At 38.8% G+C, this 15,326-nt stretch overlaps 1 pseudogene; it reads right to left on the reverse strand.

The window, feature by feature from the left end:
* Positions 1-12,269: 12,269 nt before the first annotated feature.
* LOC120245432 lies at positions 12,270-14,952 on the reverse strand (annotated as a pseudogene).
* Between the last annotated feature and the right edge of the window lie 374 nt (positions 14,953-15,326).

Below are 15,326 nucleotides of genomic sequence, written 5' to 3' on the forward strand. Positions count from 1 at the left end.
TTCTGCTCTCTCAGGGCTTGAAAGTAACCACGTGGACATAGGATCAAAAACGAGCTTGAAATGTGTGTTAAAGTCATTTATTTTAAGGCTATCTAGTTTATGTTATATATTTTCATCTTTTTCTCTTTCTTCTCCTTCATTTGGCTAATGGAATTTAACTACTATTTCAAGTCTTAGAACACGAATCATAGATTCTCTAACCTCTTGCCTTCAGTAAAGCCACAAAAGAACTAATGGTTAACCTTATTCTCTTGAGCTTTCCAAAGTCAGCACCAGAACCCAGTTCTGAGACCCACCTGTTCTGACATGGGAAGATGTGAGGACACTATAGACTGCATTTGTACTTCACCTAAATTTATTTTCTTTCAGTTATGGTATGAAGCATTTCTCCAAACTTCATTCCAGTCTTAATTTTTTTAATGTTAATTTATTTTTGAGAGAGAGAGAGAGAACACAAGCTGTGGAGGGGAAGAAAGAGACAGAGGGACAGAGGATCCAAAGCAGGCTCTGCACTGACAGCAGAGAGCCTGATGTAGGGCCCAGACTCATGAACCAGGAGATCATGACCTGAGCTGAAGTTGGATGCTCAACCAAATTATTTTTTCCCACTAAAAGATCTTAAAAGGTCACTAAGCACCAAAATTCTAATTTCCAAGAAGTCATTTTATTCCACCACCCATCTGCAATAAAATAAGTATCAGATGTATGCTCACAAGATAGTGCCATCTTAACGTCTGGAATAGAAATATATGGCAATCATTTTGGGGTAGGTGATTAAACATCTTTTTTTTTTTTAAGAAATAAAAGCAATATTTTAGTAGCTACTTTGGGAAAAAAATCCATATATGGAAATCCACACTTATGTAAAAAATTTATTTGTAATGATTCATTTTCCAAAAAGATTCACAATAAAGTATACTTATTAAAGTTTATTAATATAAATTTTAATAAAATCCAATCTTAGTGGCACTTACCTATTATGAAAATTATGATCTTATTATACTTTATTATATATTATTATATTACAATACTCTTACTTTACTATTTGCCATTTGCTGTCTTTTTATCATAATTAAACACTCTGTTTTTCTGTGGGAAATCACTGAGGATCTGAATGTTATGGAAAACCCTGCAATATAATGTATTTGAAATTAAGTAGAGATGGGAAAGAAAAATTTTGAAAAAGACAAGTAGTTGGCAAATGTCCCCATGCTGTACATGCACCAATCTCTGCAAAAATGCTTACAATCACTTTTTATAATCATTAAAATAAATCCACTTAGATATTCAGGAAAGAATGCCTTGTTTTATTCAGTGTCCTACCAACTTCATTTTAAAATCTGTCTGAAAGGCATATTAATATTATAATTACACATTTAATGATTTATCATGGCCTTACAAGTAGAAAGCATTTCTTTTTTCTTAGCAAAACTTTATCATTAATAAGCTTAACAATATACTGATAATTATTCTTAGTTATAGATTTAATTCTATGAAAGTGCTTAGGTTTATCCCCTTTTCCCAGCTGTAGAGGACAAAGTAAAGTCACATATGCTTTGGTAGAAAAGTGGTTGTTATGTATGTCAGGGCCAGAAGAGAAAGAACATAAAATAATTTTTTTATATCAGCAAGAAAGGTATACTTAGGGGCAGTGGCTTTCAATATTAAGTCGTACTTTAGAACGACCTGGAAAGCTTTTAAAAATCTTATTCCAGAGGCTTCACTCATTCCAATTAAATCAGAATCTCTAGGAGGTGTGGCCCAGACACCAGTGTTTGGTCAACCTCTCAGAGAGGATCCCAAGGTGCAACCAAGTTGAGAACTGGAGCTATACGATACACAAAAGGAATAAAACATCTGTCCTTTGACTGCCTTCATATCTCATTTCCAGTAGACCACATTTCTGAGGTGACCAAATAAAAACATTCAGCCACCTTGAACTTTCGGTCTTTACAGGCCCTGTCTCATAACAGGCAAGGGCTTCAATCTCTGACCTGCTGGGATCTTGGGCTGATAGCAATCTCAGAAGGGCTCTTCCAAGGAAGAGCTGTGCCCTCTGAGGAGATGAGGGCCATCCACTCCAAGTCCCTCCACCAGCAGCAGGGCATCCCCTCGGAGGTCATCCGCTTTGTGTACCTTGCTCCATGTGTAGCTGGGCTCGTGTGTGGATGCTTGGACAAGGGTAGTGACGGTATCACTCCATGTCCTACAGGAGCCCTCCCATGTGTTCATTCTTCTCCCCTTAAGACCTATTGTGACAATTGCCTGTCAATTACAAGTCTATTTCTTCACCTAAGCGATGCACAACATTTGTAAAGAAGAAAAGAGAGGTGAAAGATACCTGAGTCAATATCAAGGTAGAATTCTGATAAAAAAAAAAAAAATGGTGCTGTTGACATATAATACTGTACTATAAATGAAATAATATACCTAAATGTCCTTTCTTGTCTTGATTCCAAGGCCACATATAGAGTTTATTTTTTACTTGGACATAATGCACTTTTGACTTTCTTTTTCCACTTCTCTCCCAACCCCCTTTAATGCCATTAATGCTTTCTCCGTTTACTTATAGAGATTTATCCAGTGTGTCAGGATACGCCACTTTCATACTACTATTCCTGCTAAATAACCGATGATAATTTCCAAATACATAAACAACTCTGTAGGTCTTTATTTGAGCCGATTTCAAAAACAAATGTTAGGGGCGCCTGGGTGGCTTAGTCGGTTAAGCGTCCGACTTTTCGCTTAGGTCATGATCTCGCGGTTTGTGGGTTCGAGCCCCGCGTCGGGCTCTGTGCTGACTGCCAGCTCAGAGCCTGGAGCCTGTTCCAGTCTGTGACTCCCTCTCTCTCTGACCCTCCCCTGCTCACGCTGTCTCTCTGTCTCTCCTAGGAAAAAAAAAAAAAAACCCACAAAAAACAAATGTTATTTCATGTCTTCAAAGAACATATTTAATGGCAAGCAGTAAACAGAAGCAAAGAAAGAAAGAAAGAAAAAAGAAAGAAAGAAAGAGGGTATTATTGTATTATCCTATTTCCACCAAGTATCAGGGACAAATGTAAAGAATAATTGTCTGAAATGAATAGAATTTAAGTAATCCCAGAGGCTTGACATAAATAGTGTATTTTTCAAAACTTGAGCCCCACTCCAACAGAATAAAAAGTATCTAATACCACAATCTTCAGATCAGAAGAATTTATTGGAAACAGGCATTAGAAAACCCACTTAGTGAAGACATTACAAGTGGATTTTTGCTATACAACCTTATACAAAATGATCAAGTTCTCTTGATCTCCCAGTGTTTTTACCTGTACAGTGATAGTAATTCTTGAAAGTTATAATTGCTTCACAGAAGAAGAGCACCTCTGTGGAGTCAGAAAGATGTGTCATTGAACTCCACTTCTGTTAAATACTAGCTGAGCAATTATAAGCAAGTTACTTTATCTTTCTGAGTTTCACACTTTTCATGTGAAAAGTGAAATAAACCCTTAATTATTTAACGGATTAATAAGATAACATGTTTAAAGTGCCTATTTAAATGCTGGGAGCCCTGTAAGCACTTCATAATTGACATTGATTATTATTTCTCCTAAAGTTGGAAGCTATTGCAAAGATTAGTAATTCTAAGAGCCAAAAATTCTTAATTTGTTCAATAAATATGTATTGTGCCTTGCTGCATAGAAGCCACCATGTAGAAATAAAAAAGAAATGTGTACCACATTACTTTGCCCTCAATAAGTTATAATTTATTTTTTTAAGTTTACTTATTTATTTTGAGAGAGAGAGAGAGAGAGAGTGTGTGTGTGTGTGTGCATACACTCACGTACACTTGAGCACATGCAAGCAGGGGAGGGGCAGAGAGAGAAGGAAGGAGAAAATCCCAAGGAGGCTCCTGGCTGTCAGCACAGAGCCCCACTCAGGACTCGATCTCACAAAGCATGAGATCATGACCTGAGCCAAAATCAAGAGTTGGATGCTTAACTGACTGAGCCACCCAGGTGCCTCATAGGTCATAACTTAAAAAAGACATATGACACTTACACAAGCAGTGTGTTGGGTACCAAGTATTTTAAGAGAGCAGGAGTTTCTAGCTAGAGCAATTTACATTCTAGAGGGAGAACTGGCCTTTGAGTTAGACCTTGAAGGAGTTGGATGGGCCAAAAGTGTATCCAGGTGGGACAAATATGAATTATCCAACAAAGCAGCCCAAAAAATGGACAGAATTTACTTAACTTGGTCATATTTTTGACAGAAGTGACCAGAAGTAATTTGATCGCTAACCAGTTATTGTGACTCATCCTAGAATTGTCAATTTGATTACAGATTCAGTCAAAGTAAATTCAAAATAAATTAATATTAAAAAAAAAAAAACCAAGACCTGTAAGCATTCTATATAACTCTAAGAAATGTCATTTGTGAACAGTGAGGCAGAAAGATGCCACATGATTGAAGATATTGGGTCTTCCCAAACTAAATGATATTGGTTTGACAGTCTCTTTTAAGAGAACAAATCAAAGTGACTTTTCCGAGGGAAGCTTCACTGGATAAACATTTGCCATACATTAATTTAGCTCTTTAGCAATTAATTCTATTTTAAGAGGGCAGGATTAGTATTTCGAAGAATACCAGAATATATTCAAATGATCTTATGCTGTATGACTCTGTACCATATGTGATCAAACTTAATTAAACTGACTTAAAAAAATAGATGTCATTGTTTGCCTACAGTGTGTATATAACCCTTGGAACCTAAACATTCCAAATATTGGAAATGAAGTCATAAAAGTAGTTCAACCGTGCAAAGATCTAATATCTTTTTAAAGACGTAGACCTGAGAGAAAGGGATTAACTGTTCATATGGTCAGAGTAAACAAGCCACTTTTGGGCCCAACAGATGGAGGCTTTGAATCTGGGAAGGAGAAAGCAGAGAAGAATGAAAATGCAGAGCTTTAAGTGGCCATTTGAACTATGTTTTAAAAACCTTCCCTGCTCAGTGTGAGGCTGCAGGCTCACCATTACAGGTATAAAAAAACATGAAAATCCTTGGGGTCTAAGATTTCTGACCCAGAAACATATGACTATAGTATTAATTCATGAGTAAGAATGCTTGGTTTTACTATGCATAGTTAATTTTATAAAAACTGAATGAAAAAATTATCAGATTTTGTTTTCTCTATTTTCAATCATTTGTTTCAGTTCCTTTATATTTATCTTGACAATACTATGCTTTGCAAGAAACAAAAAATTTTTATAATCTTTAGAAATGAACCAACTATAAAAATCAATATTTGATAAGAAATTTCAAGCCTGTGAATTCTTAACTTGGTCAAATGGAGGTTTCTTTCTCACAGAACAAACACGATTTTCTCCAAACAAACAAAATAATTTATTTTCAGTGGTATCATGTTAATATTTTCAGTTAACATTTCATCAAATTATATTGAGAAAATGTACTAGACATGTATGTATAACACATATAACACAACCTAAGACAGCTAAGTGCCTTGTAGTTTCTGTAGTTTTGCTTGAAAAATAGAGCAAAAACAAAGATTTCATTTGTTCCCTGACACCACAAGATAATTTGGGTCCTGTGAAGGAATCTGTCTAACATTCTATTCATTTTTAGTCAAAAACAATTTTATGTTATGAATCTATCATTTATGAAATCAATATTTCTTACGCAATTCCCAAAAGTGGCTGTTTGTTAGTCCATTCAGGGATAAAATGTTGAAGTGCTGTGAGGGTGAAATGAGAAAGCAGAAGTAAAGCTCGGGCCCTCTAGCTCCCATGACTACCTCTAGGCCGGTGGTCTTACCTACACACACCCCAATCTTTTCCTCTTTTCTCATGATTTTTTAAAAAGTTTCTTTGTTTAAGAGAGAGAGAGAGATGTGGGAGGGGCAGAGAGAGAGAGAGAGAGAGAATCCCAAGCAAGCTCTGCACTGTCAGTACAGAGCCCAATATGGGGCTCAAACTCATGAACCTTGACATCATGACCTGAGCTGAAACCAGGAGTCAATGCTTAACCAACTGAGCCACCCAGGTGCCCCATCCTCTTTTGTCATGACTTCTCCTCCCTTTAAGATTAGCCTAACCCAACACTTTTTCTCTGGAACTCTACTTGATTGCCCTTGGTCCAGCTAAGCTAGCTTGACCACTCTGTATTTATCTCTAGTGGTTGGACTTGGCTATACAGACTGGGAATGTAAAGTTTGCATTAAAATGATCATTTGAGCCAACTGGGTGGCTCAGTTGATTGAGCATCCAACTCTTGATTTCAGCTCAAGTCATGATCTCACAGTTGGTGAGATCGAGCCCCAAGTTGGGCTCTGTGGTGACAGCATGGTGCCTACTTGGGACTCTCTCTCCCCTTTTCTCTGCCCTTATCTGCTTGCACATGCACTCTCTGTCTCTCAAAATAAGTAAAGAAACATTTAAAAATAAAATAAAATAAAATAAAATAATCATTCAGGGGTGCCTGAGTGGCTCAGTCAGTTAAGCATCCAACTCTTGATCTCAGGTCTCGATCTGAGGTCTTGATCTCAGGGTCCTGAGTTTGAACCTCCCATTGGGCTCCATTCTGGGTGTGGAGACTACTTTTTTAAAAAAATCATTGAGCCACTGTGAGTTACTTATGAGCTAGTTATGAAAAGAAAAAAATAGCTAATAGCTCTTAAATGTTCCTTAGGTGGCAGGCTCTACTCAGTCCTATTATATGGGTTATCATTTCAACCTCCTAACTGGTATGCATTATCATTATTCCCATCCTACAAATGAGGACACTAATGCTTGAGAAAAGATAAGCAATCTGCCCAAAGTCATGTTTCAAGTCATTTGCAGTGAGGGAGCACTTCAACCCAGATTTTCCAGACTTCAGAATCTGTTCTATTAATCTCTGTGATGTACTACCTTTCTTTAGGGTTTTATTCTATGCCCAAGACCTAAAACTGCTTTGATATATAAATTTTATTTTATAAGAAGGATTTATGAAAAGAAAACAACTTCATTGTCTTTTAAATCTTTTTTAATTTAAAAAAGTTTTTACTTAAGTAGACTCCACACCCAACGTGGGGCTTGAACTCACTACCCAGACATCAAGAGTTGCAGCTCCACTGACTGAGCCAGTCAGGTGGCCCTCATTGTCTTTTTATTTATTTATTTAAAGAAATTGTTAATTTTTTTAATTTATTTTTGAGGGAGAGATAGACACATTGTGAGCAGGGGAGGGTCAGAGAGAGAGGGAGTCATAGAATCCGAAGACAGTCTCCAGGCTCTGAGCTAGCTGTCAGCACAGAGCCTGACATGGGACTTGAACCCAAGAACCGTGAAATCAGGACCTGAGCCAAAGTCTAACCCACTGAGCCAGCCAGGCGCCCCGCTGAGCCAGTCAGGTGGCCCTCATTGTCTTTTTAAAACAATGAATTGCAGAGCCTGCTTGGAATTCTCTCTCTCTGCCCCCTCCCCGTTGCACTCTTTCTCTCTCAAAATAAATAAACTTTAAAAACAACAAAAACAAGGAAGTGGTTTTCTTATCAAATGCTCAGCCATTATATAAGGAATTTTCAGTATTTGCTGCCCTTATTCATTTATGTCTATGAAAATCAACATGATGTTGTTTACCACTCTCTAGTCAAACAGCATGAACAGACATTACAGTAAGTCAACAATAAAGTCCTCAAAATAGTTTGATTTAAAGTATCTCTGGCACAGTCTTCATAGCTTAATGATAATTCAAGTCAAGGAAAGGCAATTATTTATTTAAGGATTCCATATGAACAAAGCATTTTTAACTTGAAAATTAAGTTGTCTTTTTTCCAGAATTAAAAAAAAAGATATGTATACATACATACATGTACATATATGTAAATGCACATATAATATATTATAATTTATGCGCATATATAATATATATTATAATTTATGTAAATATATAATATATATTACAGAATATATAAAAAAGATTTTCTCATTTCTTTGAGAAACATAAAGACGTAAGAGTGACCTTGAAAATACCAAAGATTAAGGAAGTTAGGAAGGACATGGATTTTCTATTGTTTTGAGGCAATCTTTTTGGAGTCAAATAGAAATGGGATGAGATTCTGGTGTGACACCTCTATCTGTGGGACCTTACACAAACCACATAACTTCTTTGTCTTTTAATTTCTCCATCTGTAAAAAGCAGCTTATTGAAATAATTAACTGTAATTATGTATGTGAAGGTGTTGGCACTTGGTCAGCTTTTTTTAAAAGTTAACTCCTTTTCTCTTTCTTTTGGCATTTTATATACATTTATTGAACCCTTGCTAGTGTTCTACTCATGGTTCGTTCCCTGGGAATACAGAAATTGAAGACAGAATTGAACCTCCAAAACAGTCCACAATTTAATAACAATGATCAGAAGACCAACAAAGAAAACACAACATCCCTGTGCTGCACAGAGATGAGGACAGCCAGGGGTGAGGAGTTGGGGTAGGAGTGGGGGATCTCAGAGAAGATGAGTCTGCAGAGGGTGGTCCAAGCTTGTGAACACCCCTAGAGATTGAGAGTGAGGTTCTATACCTAGTTTCTCCTTTAAACCTCACAACAAACCTGCAAGTTACATAGAACTGTTCCCAATTCCCAGACAATGAACTAGCAGGGTCTGGGGAGGGCTTCCCAATGTTCATAAGTGTGCATACCAGAGAATAAATAAGGATGGCAATAATAGGATACCATGATTCAAAGGCATGGCAAAAGAAGGTAATTGACTAAAACCACGTAGCTGGGCCAGAATCTCAACATAAGTGAAGCAAGGGATGGACTCTAACTCTATTCCAGGATGGAGTGAGTAGTGTTCTAAAGACACCAAAAAGCCTCATCAGAAGTCTTTGGGGTGGTGAAAAGTTAGGGAATGTCTGCAGGAGCTAAGAAAGCCTCCTCACGTTATCCCACATCTCTCTTTTCCCTCATCCAACTCAGTCCAGGAGAGAAGCAAGCACTCATAAGAGGCCGCTGAATAAACAGAGACTGCCTAGTTTCAGTACAGCTCATTTTAAATAAGAGAACAAACTCAAACACACGGGGAGGACAATACCAAGTGATGCAAATCAGTCAGCTTTATGTTATCATACTGAAAGACTAATATTACCCATTCGTTAGGAAACAAAAGCCAGGGTGAGTGAACGAACCAGTCAACCCTTAGATTTTCTTGTCTTCCAGGAAAGAGTTACATATGTCAACATTGACTCAGTAGGGCTGGTTGCTATTTAGAAAGAAAGCCATGTTACACCCACTAAGGTTTTTGTTCAATTTATGACAATATTCTCTAAAGAACATCAGCTTCTGTCTGCATAGTTAAAATTATGATCTGAGTGGAGGTAAACAAGAATTTTTTCCCACTTCTACAAAAATTAAATCTCTCTCTCTCCCTGTTTAATTTTCTAAAGGACTCTAATACCTTTTATTTCTTAAATGTCAGTTAAGACTCTGAGATAAAAATGCAAAGAGGTTTATCAGCTCCTATAACAGAGATTGGGCTTGTCTTAGGCGTGGCTCGACTGGCGGTCCCAGTGAAGTCGCCGGGCCCTGGTTTTCCTGTCTCTTAGATCTTCTCTCTTTCCCGTTGGCTCCCTTCTCTGCTTGTTTTCGCAAGATGGTGGAAGCAGCCCCAAACTTCATACCTCTCACCCTCACATCTAGCAGGGAAGGCAAGCCGTCTCCCCAAGAGTACCTACAAAAGGTTCTGAGATACATTGCAACTGGAATAGCTTTGGACTGTGCCCACCCCTGAAGAAAACAATCATTATGGCCACAGGAATGCAATATGTTGACAATCCAGGGAAGGGAGAGGTAAACAATGAATACAGGGTGTTCATGAAATATGGTTCAAAGATTCTTCAAAGGACAAAAGGAAGAGAATACAAGTAAATCAAGCTGGTCTTCAAGGGGATGTTAGGTGAGAGAGTGTCACCATCCTTTCAGAGGCTGACTTAAAGCAATCACACTACTTCAATAGCAAGCTGTATTTCTTTTAAGTTTGCTTATTTATTTTGAGGCAGAAAGAGAGAGAGGGAAAGAGAGAGAAGGAACAAGCAGGGGACGGGCAGAGAGAGAGGGAGAGAAATCTCAAACAGGCTCAGTGCTGGCAGCCAGAAGGCCAACATGGGGCTCAAACTCACGAACTGTGAGATTATGACCTCAACTGAAATCAAGAGTCCGATGTTTAACTGACTGAGCCACCCAGGTGTCCCAGCAAGCTTCATTTTAAAATGATGTTTTCCTTGTTTTTATAAATGTCACTTTTTCTATTCACTTATTTTCAGGACTTTTCTTCTTTGCCATTCCCTTGAGTGTGAGTGTACTTAAAGACCTGCCCTGGGATTCTTTTATCATTGTGTGTATGATAAAAGAACTCCACCCACCTCCATGGCTTCAAGCACTGTTTAAATCCATATCTCAAATTCAAGTCTCCTCTTCAGTGCTCCCAAAGAACGCCCCTTTCTTGAACCCTCAAGTTGCCCTCATCTAATATTTATTAAGTACCGGCAATATGCCATTCACCACTTGATATGTTAGGGTAACAAGAAAGTAAAAGTGGGATTTTGTTCCTGCCCCCAAAGAGTACTCATTCCGGCATGGAAGGTCAGCACTAGGTGAGTAGTTGCAAATGTAATTAGTGCCATGAAAAAAGAACGAGATGGACTGGTGGTCCCTGGACCCATACTGTGAACTGTTTGCTGGATGCCTCTGCTCAGCATTCTGCAATGTCTTCACAACCGTATCTTCTCCCCCAAATCATGTTCTATATTCAATGTCACATTTATTGAAATCACCAAACACATAATCTCTCAGATTGGAAACCTTTTCTCTTCTCTCACAGTTCACTGAATCTTACTGAATTTTTTTCTCCCTGTATGCTAACTCTAGCTTCAATGAACTTTAGACTCCTTGAATTTGATATACTCTTTCATATGCTATTCCTAACACCTGGAGTTCTCTACACAATTCATTCTTCTTTTCCCCCTTTCTACCTCCAAGATGCTTTGCATGAACTCCTTAACTCACTTTACCAGAACTAAGATATTAAACTATACAATATCATGGGTCATAGTTTTTTCTATTTCTTAACCATAAGAAGAGCACTTAGAATGTAGAAGATTACCATTAAATATAAAATGAATAAATGGATAAATAAATGAAAGATGTCTTCACTACCAATTCCTCCACTGGAAAATATTATTGGTAAGCCCAATAGTTGGTCTTACCCATTATTCCCATCAGGTAAGACCATTATCACTATGGTGGTTTTATATTGTATCAGCTTGGTTCAGCTGAAAATGTGCTTCCCAGAATCCCTGGTTAGAGTTGGTCAAAAAGAAATGTATGGGAGGTTGAGAAGGCAAAAGTGAGGCAGTAGCCACTATACTCTTGAAGATTATTGTAGTTAGTGGTGGTAAAATGCAGTTGCATGGGTATCAGGAAATTCCAGTCAGTTCCCACTGCCTGATTTGCAGACCAAAAGCAAGCCTAAGCCCGTCATCAGGAATCTGGCTTCAGACTCCCAGAACAGTGCCCACGGAGAGCAAGGGGCTCCCAGTCCTCTTCACCCTCTTATTCCAGGAGCTGAGAGTACCAAGCTTCCAGACTTTTCTGCAAGCTCCAAATGGTCCATTGGCATCTATGCCTCACGGTAGCTGATGGATGCCTCTTCTCTGACCCTCCAATTCCCCTCTACAGACCTTTCATCCCCAGCCCTTTCCACACTGTATAAAGTCCATGCTTATGATACATCCCTTAATCCATATAATTAATAGACTTCTGCTTTTTTTTTTTTTTTAACAGATCTAAATGATTTCTTGAATATATGCCACCAAATTCTATAAAGTACATTATCTGGTGGTAAATTGCTTTCAAATTAAAACTTCAGAAATAAGCACATAATTCTTTTATAAGCACATAATTCTTTTTAAGGAGTGTTATACAGTGACAAATCAAGGCACATAAATTTATGACAAGTAAATTCTTTTGGCTAATAATTCCTAAAAAAATGATACTAACAAAAGTGATGTAAAATTTTCACTGTGAGATTGTGATTAAACTACATTTTACAAAACTATGGCGTAAAATGGCAATAACCCCATTCAACAGCCTGGATTAGACCCCTTCAGGAGAGGCTGGTCATTTATACAGACTTTATTTTTTATTTTTATTTTTTATACAGACTTTAAAATGTACAAATAAGGTAATTCAATACTGCCCCTGAGAAATACACCTCTTAATGTGTCCAACTTTTAGGCCACAGTTTTGAAGGTCGGAAGTATGGAGTTGGCTTGAGGAATTAGTCGGTTGGCACTGATGAACACATTTACTGCCTTGCCATCTTTAAAATAGGTTTTCAGAGTATCCATGAAACTTCTGGAGTCCTTTACAAATTCTTTCTTTGGTCTTCACCTGCCCTGCAGTTCTGGTATTGATATTTCTTGAAAACATTATTCACTGTATCAATAATTTCTTTTATTGTGCTAGTTAGATCCTTGATCACCTGCAGAAACTTCACTCTGTCACTGGTCTCATGTGAGATCTTACTAAGAATCTGGGTAGGTGTTAATGCCTTTTCATCTAGCCCTAGAATTCTGACTTTGGGGGTTCAGTCCTATCTTCTTCTACATCATCAGCCGCCATTCAAAGAAAGGACTCTGTGAATTAATGTCTACATTTTTTCCTTTAAAATCTTCATAATGATGTCTTGGGTGAAACCTGCATATTCTTCCCTGTTCTAATGCAGTAGTCCTTGCGTTGAGCCTGTCTGAGGAATGTTCTTTAGTTTGCTTTCTATATCTTACTCTAAAGAAGGTGTCTCAGACAAAGAAATAGGAACTTGCCCATGTACCGCCATGATCCCAAGTAATTTTGAACAGGGCCAGCATAGTATAACATCTACTAGAACTTAAGTGCTTGGTACTGATAATGAAAATCCATTACATTTATAGTGCCTTATAGTTTTTTAAAAATGTTTTACCATGTATCAATTAATCTTCACAATTGCCACTAACACTTGTTTATCACTCCCTCCTGGGTATACAGCACTGTACCGGACCTTTATTACTCTATCTGATCTTTGCAATGTATCACAATGAAATCAAATTTTCACATGTAATTAAACAAAAATGTACATTTTTCTTAACAGTGGTCATCAAAATGCCTTTTAGGACAAAAACTATAAGAGGAGATATCTTGATCAACAACTTGGAATAGAGGTTGGAATCCTGAATGTGTGGTTGTTAGCAGAAACCCAAGGAAAACAGAGAAGGTCAAGAAAATTGGAAAAAATCAGTATAGTAGAGTGGAGTTTAAATGCAGAAAGAGTGTCCAGAAAAACCTCACTGATATGATGACCATGAGAGATAAGGACCTTAAAGGATTCTCAGAAAACCAGGGGAGGGTTCTGGAATTTTTAGATTTGAGCTCATTTTCTTTGTATCTCAAGGAACAGGGAATTCCTATTCCTGTCATATTATTTACGTACAGATAGGGAAATTAAGGATAAAAAGAGGGGCAACTTCAACTCATAGAGTTGGACACAAGTGTGTCTGCCTTGAGTTTCTACAATGGATCTGAGGTCATAGGCTTATACTCCAGCCCAGACGTACTTGACTCCATGCCGCCTCTTTCAGCTAGACCACTTGTGACCCCTGAGGACAGAGAGAACTAACCTGAGCCAAGGAAGAGTTAACAAGCCTGTTTCCTGTATCAATGTAGAGCCAAGAGCAGCAGTAGCTCTATGTGAGCTTCCACAGAAGTAGTCTAAGGGATTGACAACAACAGTGTCTGATCTTTTCCTCCCTGCTCCCAAGCTGAAGAACGGTGTTGAGCTTCCCAGATGTCAGGGGACAGGAAGCGAGGTGTCTTAGAAATATTTCCAGAATGTAAGAGATACAAACAAAGGTCCTGGAGACCCTTGGAAAGAAACAGATCATGGGCCCCCTTCTTTTTCCAGCCAAAGGAATGCCCAGAAGGGGGACACAGAGAAACCTCAGCTTCTGGGAATAAACGAAGGGCTGTGTTCCCAAGAGGAGCTGCCTCTGACTGTATTCATTGCTGAGAAATACACAGAAACACCAGGGGAGCTCTTTTTGGCTTATGGAGAGAGCTCAGCAGGTGTCTTGCATGTCCGCCACCCCCCGTTGTGTAAACCTAGATGCCTAAGGAAATAAAACCCCCATAACGAACAATAGAAGCTACTTGCGTTGGGTGCTTACTACATGCCAGGCACTGTCCTGAGAATTTTCAAGTATTATCTCATTTAATTCTCATGCTACAGCCATGAGGTGGGTGACATCATACCGATTCTACTGATGAATACATAGAGAATCAAAGGAGTAAAAAATAACTTACCTGCTATGTGTCAAAGACCTCTGGTGATACAGAGCATGGCAAGGTGTTGACTTTCCCCATCACTGAGAAGACAAGATAATCATGTCCCCAGACTGTTCTATTAGAGTGAGGCACACATGGCTAGATAAGGAATGCACAACTTGCCCCCTGGGAAATGTGATGAGGATGGATTCTGAGAAACACTGGGAAGAGGCTCAGCTCAGTTCTAGACCATGGAGTGATAAGGTGGAGCTTAGGTTTCTAATCAAAGGTTGCTGTGTAGCCAAGTTCTAACATCCAGGTTTGGATGGGGGACCTGCATCTTCGGTTAGCAGGGCATCGAGAAGGTTCCCCCTTTGGGATTCTCAGTGGGATTGAGAGCCCACACTGCCTACATGCCGACCTTAGCTTGGCCATCCCATGGCTTTGTGATCTTGAGCAGGTTGTAAGATGGGCTAACAATAGCATCACCTTGACAATACTGTGAAGATTAAAGAAACTGTATGTGTGTTGGCAAGTACTGATTCAAGCCTCACAGCCTGCTGCTGATAGCCTATCACCTGCTGCAGGCTGAGTCTGCCTCCACGCTGCACGCTCCATGTCCCCACACCACAGACCTAATACTCATCAGGCTCGTGTATGAGAAATGATGGAAACGTACCACCTTTGTGACTGTGCTCAGGGAACGCGATTACTCTCTCTGCTCCCTGGCCAACGATACCACAGTTGAAGAGTGACTTTAGAAAGGAAGAAGATGTATCCAGAATCAAGACTAGAGTGAAGAGAGTGAGGTGCCTAGAGCTCAACACTGAGGGAGGCACTCATGCACAGGACCATGCAAGTGCTGTGTCATGGTTTTATTTATTTATTTTTAAATGTTTATTTATTTTTGAGACAGAGAGAGACAGAGCTGGAGGCGGGGAGGCGCAGAGAAAGAGGGAGACACAGAATCCGAAGCAGGGTCCAGCCTCTGA

Source organism: Hyaena hyaena, unplaced genomic scaffold, assembly GCF_003009895.1.
Source record: "Hyaena hyaena isolate Hyena2069 unplaced genomic scaffold, ASM300989v1 scaffold_417, whole genome shotgun sequence".
In the NCBI taxonomy this organism is placed as follows: Eukaryota; Metazoa; Chordata; class Mammalia; order Carnivora; family Hyaenidae; genus Hyaena; species Hyaena hyaena.